The 13,245-nt window shown below is 41.4% G+C and overlaps 1 protein-coding gene across 11 annotated transcripts in view; it reads left to right on the plus strand.

Annotated features, from left to right (window-relative positions):
- ERBB4 (erb-b2 receptor tyrosine kinase 4) overlaps positions 1–13,245 on the plus strand; it is a 1,095,893-nt gene that overhangs the window by 861,501 nt on the left and 221,147 nt on the right. The window lies entirely within an intron of this gene.

Genomic DNA, 13,245 nt, shown 5'->3' on the forward strand with positions numbered 1-13,245 from the left:
CCACCCAGAATGTGGCACAATATGTTGCCTAAGTAAGAACAAATTTTTGAGCTGGATGCAGAAATCACTGGGATGAAATACACCTCTACCTCAATGTAACGCTGTCCTTGGGAGCCAAAAAGTCTTACCGCGTTACAGGTGAAACTGTGTTATATCAAACTTGCTTTGATCCACTGGAGTGCGCAGCCCCACCCCCTCGGAGCGCTGCTTTACTGCGTTATATCCGAATCTGTGTTATATCAGGGCGCTTTATATCGAGGTCGAGGTGTATATGGCCTATGTTATGCAGGAGATCAGACCAGATCATCTTAATGGTTCCTTCTGGCCTTGAAATATATGAATCCACAGACCTTTTGGAGACAAGAAGCCTTCTCTTCTCTCTGCCACACTGCGTATTGCCATAAAGAGTGCTTTGAAAGGAAGAATCATATTGTGTTAAGCGCCAGTTGGGTACAATAGGCTGGCTAGGGTGCTGCTGAATACTTTTTTTTAAGGAAGTAGCCACTCTCCCTCCTGTCTTGCCACAAAATAAAAACTCAAGCAAGAAATAGATGAGCAGAAGAAAGCAGGGAGCCCCATACCTCATACAATAACAGTTCAACAGTGCTTCAGGGTTGTTAGAGCTTGGAGACCATGTGTATGAAGACAATCGAAAATAAATGGTCTAGGGTGAACCAAGCCGCATATGTGAGCCGGATGCTTTTCACTTCATAGAACAGTTTCTCATTTGTTGCACAGGCTTTGATTGCTTGGAGGCTTAGGTTGAACACGGTATTAAATAACAGGAGAGCTGGAAAGTACGCCCAGATTAGCTGTCAGGAGTAGCTTTTCACCCTTTCATGTAATCTCAAAGTTTAGGAGGTTTTGAACTCGCAAAAGCTATCAGAACATGGAATTCCCTACCCTAGCCAGAGATGGAAGCCTGCATCCATTGTCAGACTGCTTTATTGCAGTGTAGAGTCATGTCCGTAGATTTATATGGAAAATACAAACGCCACCAGAAAATGTCAGATAAAAAGACAAACGTCACCATTTTGAGGGCATAATAAAAAGTGTTTTTCAGCAGAAATAAATTAATATTTTGTGAAATTGTATATTAAAGGGACTGACTCACTGGTGATATTTCAGAAAATCATTGGCAGTGGATGAAGACTTTAGGATCCTGGAACTTCTCGTGTGAGTAACTTGAGTGAAGTTACCCACATATAGAAGTGTTTTCAGGAACAGGCTCCCAAACCACAACAATCAGTCTGAAGACCTAAGGAGGGTAGGAACAACAAACCCATAGGCCTTTGAGATGTGCAAAGGATTAGTGATTAATATACTAAATGATCCAGAGCAGTTTGTGAACGAGAAACTGAAAAAAGCAGTATCTTTCTTGTAGACTTTTGCTCACGTATCAGCAAAATAAGGGACAAACAATTTAATCCTGTGTTAAGATATATGCAAACTTGAAAAAAGATAAGTACAGTATATTGCATTGAGTTGTTAACACTACCTTGTGTTGCTCCTTATCTTTGTAACTTACATTAGTAGTATTACATTTTTTTTTCTTGTTATACTAACATCTTAGAGGCCCCAATCATGTTAGGCGCTATTCAAACACAAAGAAAGAGCTAACGGTTTTAGGCCTTGATCCTGCAGTTCCTTGTCCCTGTGCTTTAACTTAACTATTGTTACTAGTCCCGTTAACTCCAATAGGAATACTCACAGTAGTAAAGTTAAGCATTTCCATAAGTGTTTCAGTGTCAGGCATGAAATAGGCAAGGCAACCAAAGGGTGGGAGGTGAAGTGCTTTGCCCAAGATCACGCAGTTGGTCGGTGGCGGAGACAGAAATACAACAGAAGTCTTCTGAGTGCCAGTCTACTGCCCTATCCACGGGACCAATGGTGCCCCATAGAAACTTCCTTAACATTAACCATTTCAATTAATATTGAAGAACGATTCTTTTTATTGGATGTTTGCATTTAAAAATCAGGTAGTGAACCATCTAAAATGTGATTGTCATGTACAAATGTTGGTTTCATAGGTACAATTTAGAAGATATTTTGGAAAAAAAATATGGCCTAAAAGACCAAGATCCTATAACCTACCCTATTACATGTTGAAGATTAAATTATTGAAGTTATCCTAGTAGAATGACAGAATTTGAGGCATAAACATGCAACTTAATGCAACAGAATCAGATTTGGAGCATAGTTGACAGGTCTTTTGAAAGGCTACCTAGAGAGTTTTCAGAGTAGCAGCCGTGTTAGTCTGTATCCGCAAAAAAACCAGGAGTACTTGTGGCACCTTAAAGACTAACAAATTTATTTAAGCATCCGAAGAAGTGAGCTGTAGCTCACAAAAGCTCATGCTTAAATAAATTTGTTAGTCTTTAAGGTGCCACAAGTACTCCTGTTTTTTTTACCTAGAGAGTGTTATAGTTTTGGAAAAGTTCCGAGTGTAGCAATGCTACTTTAAGCAATGTGTTCTAAGATAACAGTGATGTTTGCACATTTGTCAGTGGAGTTTGGTAGTACGTTTATTTTTTTGAATAATGAAACATGGTGGAGATAAAGAGAATGGGCGTATGGATCTCTATCACTTTGAAAAACACTAGAGAATTATCCTGGGCAGGAAGTACATGTTAATCTCCCAGCATCATCAGCATTGGCCCATCATCACATTTTTGCAGCTTCATAAAAACATGAAACATTTGGTGTTCACTTTGACAGTTTATTCTATCGGAATAAAGCCCTGAGCACCTTTTACAGTGGTGGTTCCAAGTTCAGGTCAGTAAAGAATTTCTTCCGATTTGCAAAAGCAGCAGGTTGACTGAGCAAGCTTGATCTCTGCAATATTGTCAGGGATTTGAAAAGAGCATCTTCAGTTCGAAGAGGCTGAATAAGACAGCAGCTGATAAAATGCAGGAAAGGTTTTGTCTGACTTATTGGTGTAGTTCAGTTCTACTGGTCACTGTTTTTGGGGAAAACTTTGAAACCATTCAGCCTAATATTAAGCCCAAACGCTTGAGAGATCTAAAACTATCCTGGACAAAACACAAAGAAGTATCAGTCTTGAGCCTTGTAATTACACTGCACCTGAAGTGGGATTTGCTGCCTTGAAGGGTGAATACCACTTAATAACACGGGGTTCCTTTAAAAGAGTCACTTCTTTCATATAGGACTAGACCAAGAGAGAAATCCGGCTTTAGTCTTCCTGGGGAATAGAAAAACTGTTCTAATATTTCCTTTCTATCTCATATGATTCAGTCATACTTTGTGCAGAGTGTACATCCAGGAGTAATAGAGCATTAGCTAGTGCTGACTAGCCAGTGCTCTGATGTTGCTTCCAGGTGATAATTTGCTGGAGACGATAGCTGTGTATGCAGAAATTCTGATTGATTGATTGATTTGCTGCACATAACATACATGTGGTGATGAGGGGCATAGAACTACCTGGATTGAGTGGTAGAGGGATACACAGCACCTTAGAAAAATTAATGAATGTTCACAGAATTGATCATGAAGTGGGCTGTAGCCCATGAAAGCTTATGCTCAAATAAATTTGTTAGTTTCTAAGGTGCCACAAGTACTCCTGTTGTTTTTACAGATACAGACTAACATGGCTGCTACTCTGAAACCTGTCATAAAATTTCTGTTTCTTCTACCAAAACAACTTTCTTTTCCAATGAATATGGAAATTTTTTTAATTTCTCCACATTCACTCCTGAGCAAAATTTCATCTATTTGTCAGACAAGTTTCATTTTCACACAGCATTTGTTTGGTTTTTTTACCCCTTTGGCTATGTACTTAAATCTCTTGTTTTTGTGGAAAAAAGCAAAAATTTCATAGCAAACATACATAGAAGCAAATTTTACTTTTTAGCACATAGGCAACTCCTGGGACATTTATGGGTGTTTGTAGCATCTTAGCTGAGATGAATTAATTGAATTTAACCCCATCCATTTCACATGATTGTTAAATGTTGAAAATACAATGGGAGGATCTCTTTGCATAGGCCCAGTGGTAAATTCAGAAATTACATTAAAAAAAACGCAGCACCCTAGGTACTAAACTTGTTTGGGACTAGGGGTGGCGAATGGGCATCTTCCAGCCGGCAGCTGTGTTGTCATGTGTTTCAATAATTATCCAGCTCTGGAGTACTATCCTAAATGCAATGCATGGGCCTCTCTTTGAATACACTCTTTTCCTTTAATTGATAGTATAAATCCAGTATAAAATATAGTTTATGGTGTGTATGCATCTTAATATTTTATGAAAATTCACTGTAAAAAGTGAAATACTATAAAGCTTTTTCTAGGGAATATAGTTTGGTAGGTAGTTTTACCATCTTATCACCCTAAAATAAAGGGCCTGCTGCCTTTTCCTAGCACTGGGCTCACTGGTTCTTAACATAATGCCGGCAGAGAGCATTCCTTAAATATGAATTTAGAAAGATTGCTTTCGTGTAAAAAGTTGTTTAAAATCTTACAGTTTTATGGGCTCGTACAGTGTCCAATGAAACCTTTATAGATAAACTGTTAATTGTTGTGAATCATATCAATCTAGCAGCCAATTCAAAACTTGAATAAATTATTATACTGTAATAAAGCCTGATTTGAAGTCGACTGATGAAGTCAATAGAAGTCTGTCTACTGAATTCAGTGGGCTTTGTATCTTGCCCGTGAAGAAATGATTGATCTTTGGCTATGTACTTAAATAGCTAATTTTCATGTTTCCTCTCTATCCTGTGGAAACATACTGGGTTTGATTCTTGTACCCTGTGCAAGCCCATTGAGAGGATATAAGCATATTTTCTGAAAATCTGAATGAAAATGAATTGCTGTCATAAGCAGTAACATCTTTTGAAAGCTAAATGTATTGTGTGCTTTGACTGTATGGGGAAGAAAAAAAAATCATTTTAACATACAGGAGGAGCAAAACCAAACCAAACCCTAATGCATTTTTACAAGTTACCTCAAAATTTCAATCCTTCCCTATCAAGTTTCAGTTCAGAACACATTTTTATGGCTTAGTAATAAGCACCTGGAAATAATGATTTCTTACTGCCTGTCTTTTTTTCATGGTCTGTGGCTACGCCTCTCTTGTTGCGATTCCAAGTGGGGTAATTACATTTTGCCTACCTAACATTCCTCTGTATTTTCAGTTTGATAAGACTCTCTCAATTTTCTGTCCTGAGTCATTTCATTACATTGATCCATGCTATTTAAACAGAAATTCCCATGTAAGAATATATATTAAAAAAACACATTCTAATTGTTATGCATTCAAATACAAAGAACAGTAAATAGGTAATAATTTCAATATAATGAAACCTAATTAATAAGCAAATGGGAAGCTGCCTTTTTTGACTGTTTGCTCAATCTTGGCATTAGACATTTGTTAGTCTCTAAGGTGCCACAAGTACTCCTGTTCTTTTTGCGGATACAGACTAACACGACTGCTACTCTGGAACCAATATCTTGAATAATAACAATAATAATAATAATAATTGTTGTTATTATTATTATTATTATTATTATGTTGACACAGCAACTTCTTTTAATACAGTTTAATACTATGGGTACAGTCGAAGGAATCTGTATATATGCGTGGCTGAAATTTGATGGAGATCACCAGTCTACATGTTGTTTGATTAGTCTGATTCACCTATAGCTTGGGGCTATGAGTGACATGTACTATAGTATAACTGGGTAAGGAGTAGGGTCAGGAAAAATTCAGATAAAAATACTTTGAAGAAGTACAGATTGGAGACAGCAAGTAGCTATTTGAATTAAATCCGGGATGTGCTGATGTGATGTCAGTGGAGCATACTGCATGTTTTGCGGGTTTGGCGGGTTTTGTGCAAATGCTTTCAGAGTGCTCGGATTCTGCATTGTCCCTTGCACAAGCTCTGCTCACTTCTTCTCCTGGAGACCTATTTAAAACCAGAAAAAATCTAATGGTTCTCCTGCTGCCAAGAGTGGTATTTTGTAATCCCGTTTAGTCCAATCTATCTAGCTGCCAAATAACCAATGTGATTTTCAGTATCTATGGACAACCGTACTATATTGTATATGAAGCTCTTTGAGAAATACTACAGCTTAAAAACTTTCCACATTCATGACTTGTTTCCCCCTTAAAGTATGGATAAAACAAGTCAATGCTTTGATGTCCTTTATTAAAAACATTGTAATAGAATACGAGCTCTGTGTAGTCACAAGTCCCTTCCATGATTGCTCGGTCCAAACCACAACATACGGAGATCCTGTGTGGTGACAGACTTTGTTTTGTCTGAGCTGAAGAACTTCGGAAGTCTACCAGCAACCTCAGTGAGGAATCACCCGCGTATATACTACAACTGAAATCTACCTCTTCTGAACCATTTGGGAGGCAGACCATCCTGGATAACAGACCTGTCCTAGTTAATATTCTTTTCAGAACTCTCGCCAGTCTTGTAAATTATACGTTATAGTTCTGTTTATGATACAAATCATAAGAGATGATTTCCACTCCCAGGAGACTAAGCAACAGGTCAGGACATTCTTGCAGCTGTTTTTTCCCAGCTACTGGGAAAAGCAATCAGCGAGAGCAATAAAGCAGTGTAAATGAGCAAGAATTTAAACCTCCCCCTAGCTGGAACCCCTTCACTGTAAGCTGTTTGGAAAAGAAGCCACAAGTTTGTAGTGTTTTCAGTCAATTAAGCTCATAAAACTTTGAGGCCTAATTGTCTTTTTCCTTGCTTGTTTAATTAACTAAGTAATATTACTGGGGGACTTTTGTTTAACAAAGAGACTGGGAAACCAGGCTCCTAATGAAAGATTACTCAACAGTTTATTTTCTATGTAAATAGAGGATTTTTTTTCTTCCTTTAACACAGTTTGTTTCTTTGTCAAACTTTCAGAAGCTCCTGGCAGAGCGCTGTTTCTGGTCAGGTTTAGTAATAGTCACTGGTAGAGAAAAGATCTGTAGGCCTGTTTCTCATTTACATTTAAGGCCCCTTTACCTACTCTGGCAGGGACATGCATGTCACTTACACTCCTTGGGGAGTAGCTAAGGATGACTCCCTATGTTGAGTTCTGGGACTGCAATTCGGCTCAGGCATTATATAGGCCACATTATGGCTGAGTTGAGGCTCGCTGCTCCCAGCTTTCTCCCCCCTATGCTGTGCCCCAGAGTAAGAGTTATGCAGTGTCTGTTCCTATATTAACTAGGATCTTCCCCCCTACCGCCTTGTGTTATGCATGAGGAGGTGACTGCCAGAGTACTGCTGTCTTCATTAGTGTTACCTTAAAACATGTTTGCAGCTTAAGTAGGTCGCTGGCACAATCACCAGTTGTGGGTCTGGGCGGGCTGTTCTGTTCCTCCTAATTCTGTTGTCTTGGTCAGTTGACAGGGGCACCATAAATCTCCAGATATTTCCTCTCTAGCACATGGATAGTCTGATTGACATGACATGGAATTATTCAGTGATAGCTAGTCCGCATCTCATATTTTCAGTGCTGTTCTCAACAGTGAAGAGTTGCCATAAACCAGCAAATGGGAATCAGTATCATGCCAACTCACAGCCCATGCCCACGCCTCAGTTAAAAAGCAGTAGATCATTTTTTTCACACTTGGTAATCCAGCAATGAAGTGCTGATGATGGTTTTTGCCAAGATATCAATGTTAGTGGCTTGTGGAATCTGGCATCAATAGCCTCGGAGCTGTCATGGTTTGTGTCCAGGCCTCCACTCTGACACTGAAACACGAACCAAATGTCTAAGAATGTTTGTAACAGGAAGCATCATGTTGTCTACAATACATGCGACATTTGCTAGTGTATGGAGATTCAGTGCCTAAAACATAGGGCTAGTGTAAATCCATCGACTTTGGAGGAAATTATTAAGAGGCAAACTGAATGAAATATCAAAAACTGCTTGGGGATATTAGGAAAATAAGTTTAGAGAGTTGTTTGAGAACCAAATGACATAATATAGATTTACGGTAAGAAAGCTGTTGAATCTGCTGAATCTGCTCTCACACTACTTTTACATCAGTCTGGCTCTTTTGACTTCAAAAGCATTTATCCTGTAGGCAATAGTGTAACTGAGAAGTGAATCAGGGCCATTAATTGAGGTGAAATAGGCTTTCAGCCAAGAATTAACGTGTTCAAACAAAACTTGCATAGCCATCTGGAATTATTATTAACTTTAATCGTTTTCTTTGTGCTTGGATGTAGCTGACTGATGCTTTGAGGAAGAGAAGGAACTATGTAACTGAGCATACCCTCTGAAATACATGCTATTTAGTTGTTTTGTATTTAGCATGTGGACGTTTTTACTCTTTTCTAGCCTAAAAAGTTTAAAGGAAAGTTGCCAAACTATTCCAGACATGATGAATCTGTGGCCTGTTCTTGGTCCTAGATGTCTGTAGCGCTCCAGTATCCTGAGCGTCATGTTGTACAGTAATGAATGAGACAATGCACAAATTCTGTGGAACCAACAATATCACGTAATGTAGCCATTCACAACCAGCATTAGTTCTGTACACAGTGACAAGCGCAACAGTGAATCTCCTGCCTTTTGAAGCTGCTTGTACACGTGGGCTGGAAGACACCAACTCACTGATTAGTTCTCCACACAGTCCCTGGAAGGAGATTAAAGCGAAATATCATAAGCCTCTCTCAGCATTGAAGCCCACAAAAAACATTTTGCGTGGAAAAAGAAATAACTTAAATGAAGAACTTCTGCCCACAAGCTTTATAACCCAAGGAACTAGGATAGAATCCAACTGCAAGAACAAAGGGAAGGTAGAAGATGATTCTCAGAGCTGCAGTCCTTGCTTATGTCATTTGCTTTTCAGGTAACTTGTTCGTCTTCTTCCCTGGGGCTAGTAAAGAGAAATCTATGAAAATGCAGCATGTTTTGCAACATGTGATTGCACATTTTTCCCCCCTAAGAAGTGCTGCATAGTAAATACAGCGGGCAGTAATTTGGCTGATGATGGAAGGAGGCACCAGACAAGCAAAGCACATGAAAGGGATGCATCCTGTCTTTGCAACAAGAATATCATCTGTCAGAGTATGATAAAAGGCTACATAACAAATAGAAGAGGACATAAGCCAGGAACGCCTCACAGATCAAAACGATGTGTTCAGCAAACATGGTGCCAACACTGAACATTGCAGCACAATGAAAAATAGGTGATTGGCCTGAGTTAAAGAGGGAATCAATATATGCAGCAATGCACTCTACTATACAGTGGGCTGCTATGACAGACATTCAACGAGTGTTTAATGAGGCACATGGAGGCGCTCTGCCTTGTGGCATGAAGATGGAACAAATGCTTCCACACCCAAGAGAAACTAAATATGGAACATTGTGCCATACAGTGAAGAATAATCAAGGAAAAACAAAATGCTGGGGGGAGGAGGCAGCTTCCTACTGCAGGGGTGATTTTACAGGGCTTTGTACTCATCAGCTGATGAACCTCAATATGCAGTTCAGCAGTTAGGTGCTGTGCATTACAATCGTCCTTAACAACACTGTTGCAACCCTGACAGTGGTGATAAGGGCACCATCTGTTGTCTTGAAAGGGAAATGTGGCATTCTTTAATCACCGCCACACACTGTCACCTATCATCCACTTGTGAAAGTGCAAGAAAGCACACACCCATAGGCTATGTCCATAGTAACTTGCACAGGTTTCACAACCACCAGAGTAGTGTTTGCACTCTGTATGGGGAATTCTTTCAATTTTGCTATCACCACTGTGTGAATCTGTGTATATAGGTGTTGGTGTTATTCTGTACCTATAATATGTGTATGTTTTTTATTGGACGTGTCGTTTTTTTTACTGTCTGTTTTTTATGGCATTTAATAAAACTAAACCAAGAAATAAACAACATATTTTGTCATTCATCACTTCTTTTACTTTTATCAAACCATGGGTCTTCCTACTTGCTAATTGTGACAGAACATTTAAAAGAGAGCTCTTTGCTTTTTAATCTGCACAGGTCTGTCACATGGCACCAATTGACATATCTGGGAGAATGATAGCCTCCTCCGTCAGGTGTCAGGGGCTGGTCTAATCAGTATAAACTGAGCCGGCACGGAATGGCTGAGAGCCTGCGTTCTCTCTGCAGTACTGATTTGCTGCTTGCTCCAACACCTCTCACCACTCCCTTCCTTTAGCCTGGTCTACACTATGCGTTTAAACCGGTTTTAGGAGCATTAAACCGATTTAACGCCACACCCATCCACACTAAGAGGCCCTTTATATCGGTATAAAGGGCTCTTTAAACCGGTTTCTGTACTCCTCCCTAACGAGAGGAGTAGCGCTAATATCGGTATTACCATATCGGATTAGGGTTAGTGTGGCCGCAGATCGATGGTATTGGCTTCCGGGCGGTATCCCACAGTGCACCACTGACCGCTCTGGACAGCAATCTGAACTCGGATGCAGTGGCCAGGTAGACAGGAAAAGCCCCGCGAACTTTTGAATATTTCCTGTTTGCCCAGCGTGGAGCTCCGATCAGCACGTATGGCGATGCAGTTAAAAATCAAAATAAAAGAAAGAGCTCCCGCATGGACCATGCGGACGTGATCGCTGTAAGGGCAGGCAAATCTGTTCTATCAGCGCTCCGTTACAGAAGACGAATTAAAAAGCATTTTTTTTAAATCTCCAGACAGACGCCATAGCAGGGACTCAGCGCACTGCTGCGTGACAAGCGTAATGGAAAGCCAAGGAATCAAATGGACGCTCATGGACTGGAGGACTCAAGCTATCTCACAGTTCCTGCAGTCTCTCTGAAAAGTATTTGCATTCTTGGCTGAGCTCCAAATGCTTCTAGGGTCAAACACAGTGTCCGCGGTGGGTCAAGGCATAGCTCAGCAATTTACGCACCCCCCCCCCACCCCCAGAAGTGAAAGGGAAAACAATCCTCTCTTGACTCTTTTACATGTCACCCTATGTTTACTGAATGCTGCAGATAGACACGATGCTGCAGCACTGAACACCAACATCCTTGCGCCCCTCCCCCCCCCGCCATGGGTGGCTGATGGTGCAAAATGACTGGTACCCGTCCTCATCATCAGCCTATTGGCACATGGGGCAGTGCAAAAGGTCTGGTAACCATGCTGACTAGCATCCGTCAGGTCGATCAAGGGCGCCTGGCCCTAATTTTTCCTGGTAGATGGTGCAGTATGGCTGATAACCATCGTCGTCATAGCAACAGGGGGCGGAGCTCTGTCAGCCCCCACCCTTCATGTGTAAAAAAAAGATTCAATTGCCCCTGAACTAGCAGAGGGATGCTGGGCTCCTCTCCTCCACACTCCTTACTGTCCTGTCTGGACTATCATAGCAGCTGGAGGCTGCCTTCCACTCATTTCTCACTAACAAGTCAGTGTGTCTTATTCCTGCATTCTTCATTACTTCATCACACAAGTCGGGGGACAATGCTACGGTAGCCCAGGAAGGCTGGGGGAAGAACGGAATCAACAGGTGGGATTGTTGCAGGAGCACCCCCTGTGAATAGCATACAGCTCATAATTTCTGCAGGATCTGACACAGAGCAGCTGTGCTCTCTGATACAGTGGTTCTCTAGTACACTTGCCCATATTCTAGGCAGGACTGATTCTATTTTTTAGATACCAAAAAGGAGGGATTGACTCTGGGAGTCATTCCCAATTTTGGCTTTTGCGCCCCTGGCTAAGAGCAGCCAGGGGCACTTATGACAGCAGCAAATGGTGCAAAACGACTGGTAGCCATAATCATCTTTTTACCAATTTATGGATTGGTAGATGGTGCAGTATGGCTGGTAACCATCTCTGCTGTCATGCAAAAGCAAAAGCATGCTGCTGTGTAGCGCTGCTGAATCGCCTCTGTCAGCGGCATCTAGTACACATACGGTGACAGTCACAAAAGGCAAAACAGGCTCCATGATTGCCATGCTATGGCATCTGCCAGGGCAATCCAGGGAAAAAAGCCGCGAAATGCTTGTCTGCCGTTGCTTTCCCAGAGGAAGGAGTGACTGATGACATTTACCCAGAACCACCCGCGACAATGATTTTTGCCCCATCAGGCACTGGGATCTCAACCCGGAAATTCCAAAGGGCGGGGGAGGCTGCGGGAACTATGGGATAGCTACGGAATAGCTACCCACAGTGCAACGCTCCAGAAGTCGATGCTAGCCTTGGACCGTGGACGCACACCACCGATTTAATGTGTTTAGTGTGGCCGCGCGCACTCGATTTTATACAATCTGTTTTACAAAACCGGTTTATGCAAATTCGGAATAGTCCCGTAGTGTAGACGTACCCTTTGTCTTTCTGTCTGACTCATCCTCTCCTAAGAACTCCACAGAAAGGGTTTAAATAGCAAAAGAAAAAGAACAAAGGCTCCACGCTAATATGCTCCTTGCTGTCTTCACCTTGGTCAGTCTGCCTGTATATTAATCCCCTGTCCCTAGCCTTTGTCTTCTCTGCTTAGCCTGTAAGCTCTTTGGGGCTGGGGCTGTCTCTTATTTTACGACTGTACAGTGCTTTGTGCAACGGAGCCCTGTTTTCAGTTGGTCCCTGGGAGCTACCACAATAAACATGATAAACAATAATGAAATGGCTAAAGCTGCTTGTGTTGCTCTAAGCTCGGTCAGGTCTAATTAAGTTATTTCATTCCTGTTTTCAGAACATATGTTCTGTGATGGATTTCTTATGACACACTGCAGGGATTTAATTTTGGATAAAGGCCCCTGAAAAATAAATCCCTATTGACCCCCAATTCAAGCATGCATTTCTTAGAGGAGTCCAGCCTTGGCCTAGCCCCACACTAATAGAAGTCAATCCTACTTGACTTAAAATTGAGTTAGGCAAACGTTGAATGCTTCTGCAAATCCCAGCCTAAAGGCTTTATTGGAGAGGACATATCACCCCTCCCCTCCTATGCTTGTAATCCCCCCAAATCGACAGGGCCAGTCAATGTAACTGTTCTGCTAAATCTCCCCCTGCTGGCAAATGCCCATGAGGATTCATCAGCAAAAAATGGGAAAGGGGAAACAATGCAAACATTTGCAATGGGTGTCTAGGAAGTTAAGGCCTGATCACTCCAGTCTTTCTGCTTCCCATGCATGGGCTGTGCTGTGGAGACCACTGAATCCCTCCCGGCTCTGAGGCAGGGAGGGGAAGAGGCGTTCTGTGGGTAGTAGCTTCTTTGTGTCTGGATGCTGGGAGAAGGACTTGCCTTCTGGTGTGTTAGAAAGTAATATTCACAATCTAATAGCT

The sequence above is a fragment of the Mauremys reevesii genome, linkage group 11 (assembly GCF_016161935.1).
Source record: "Mauremys reevesii isolate NIE-2019 linkage group 11, ASM1616193v1, whole genome shotgun sequence".
Taxonomy (NCBI): domain Eukaryota; kingdom Metazoa; phylum Chordata; order Testudines; family Geoemydidae; genus Mauremys; species Mauremys reevesii.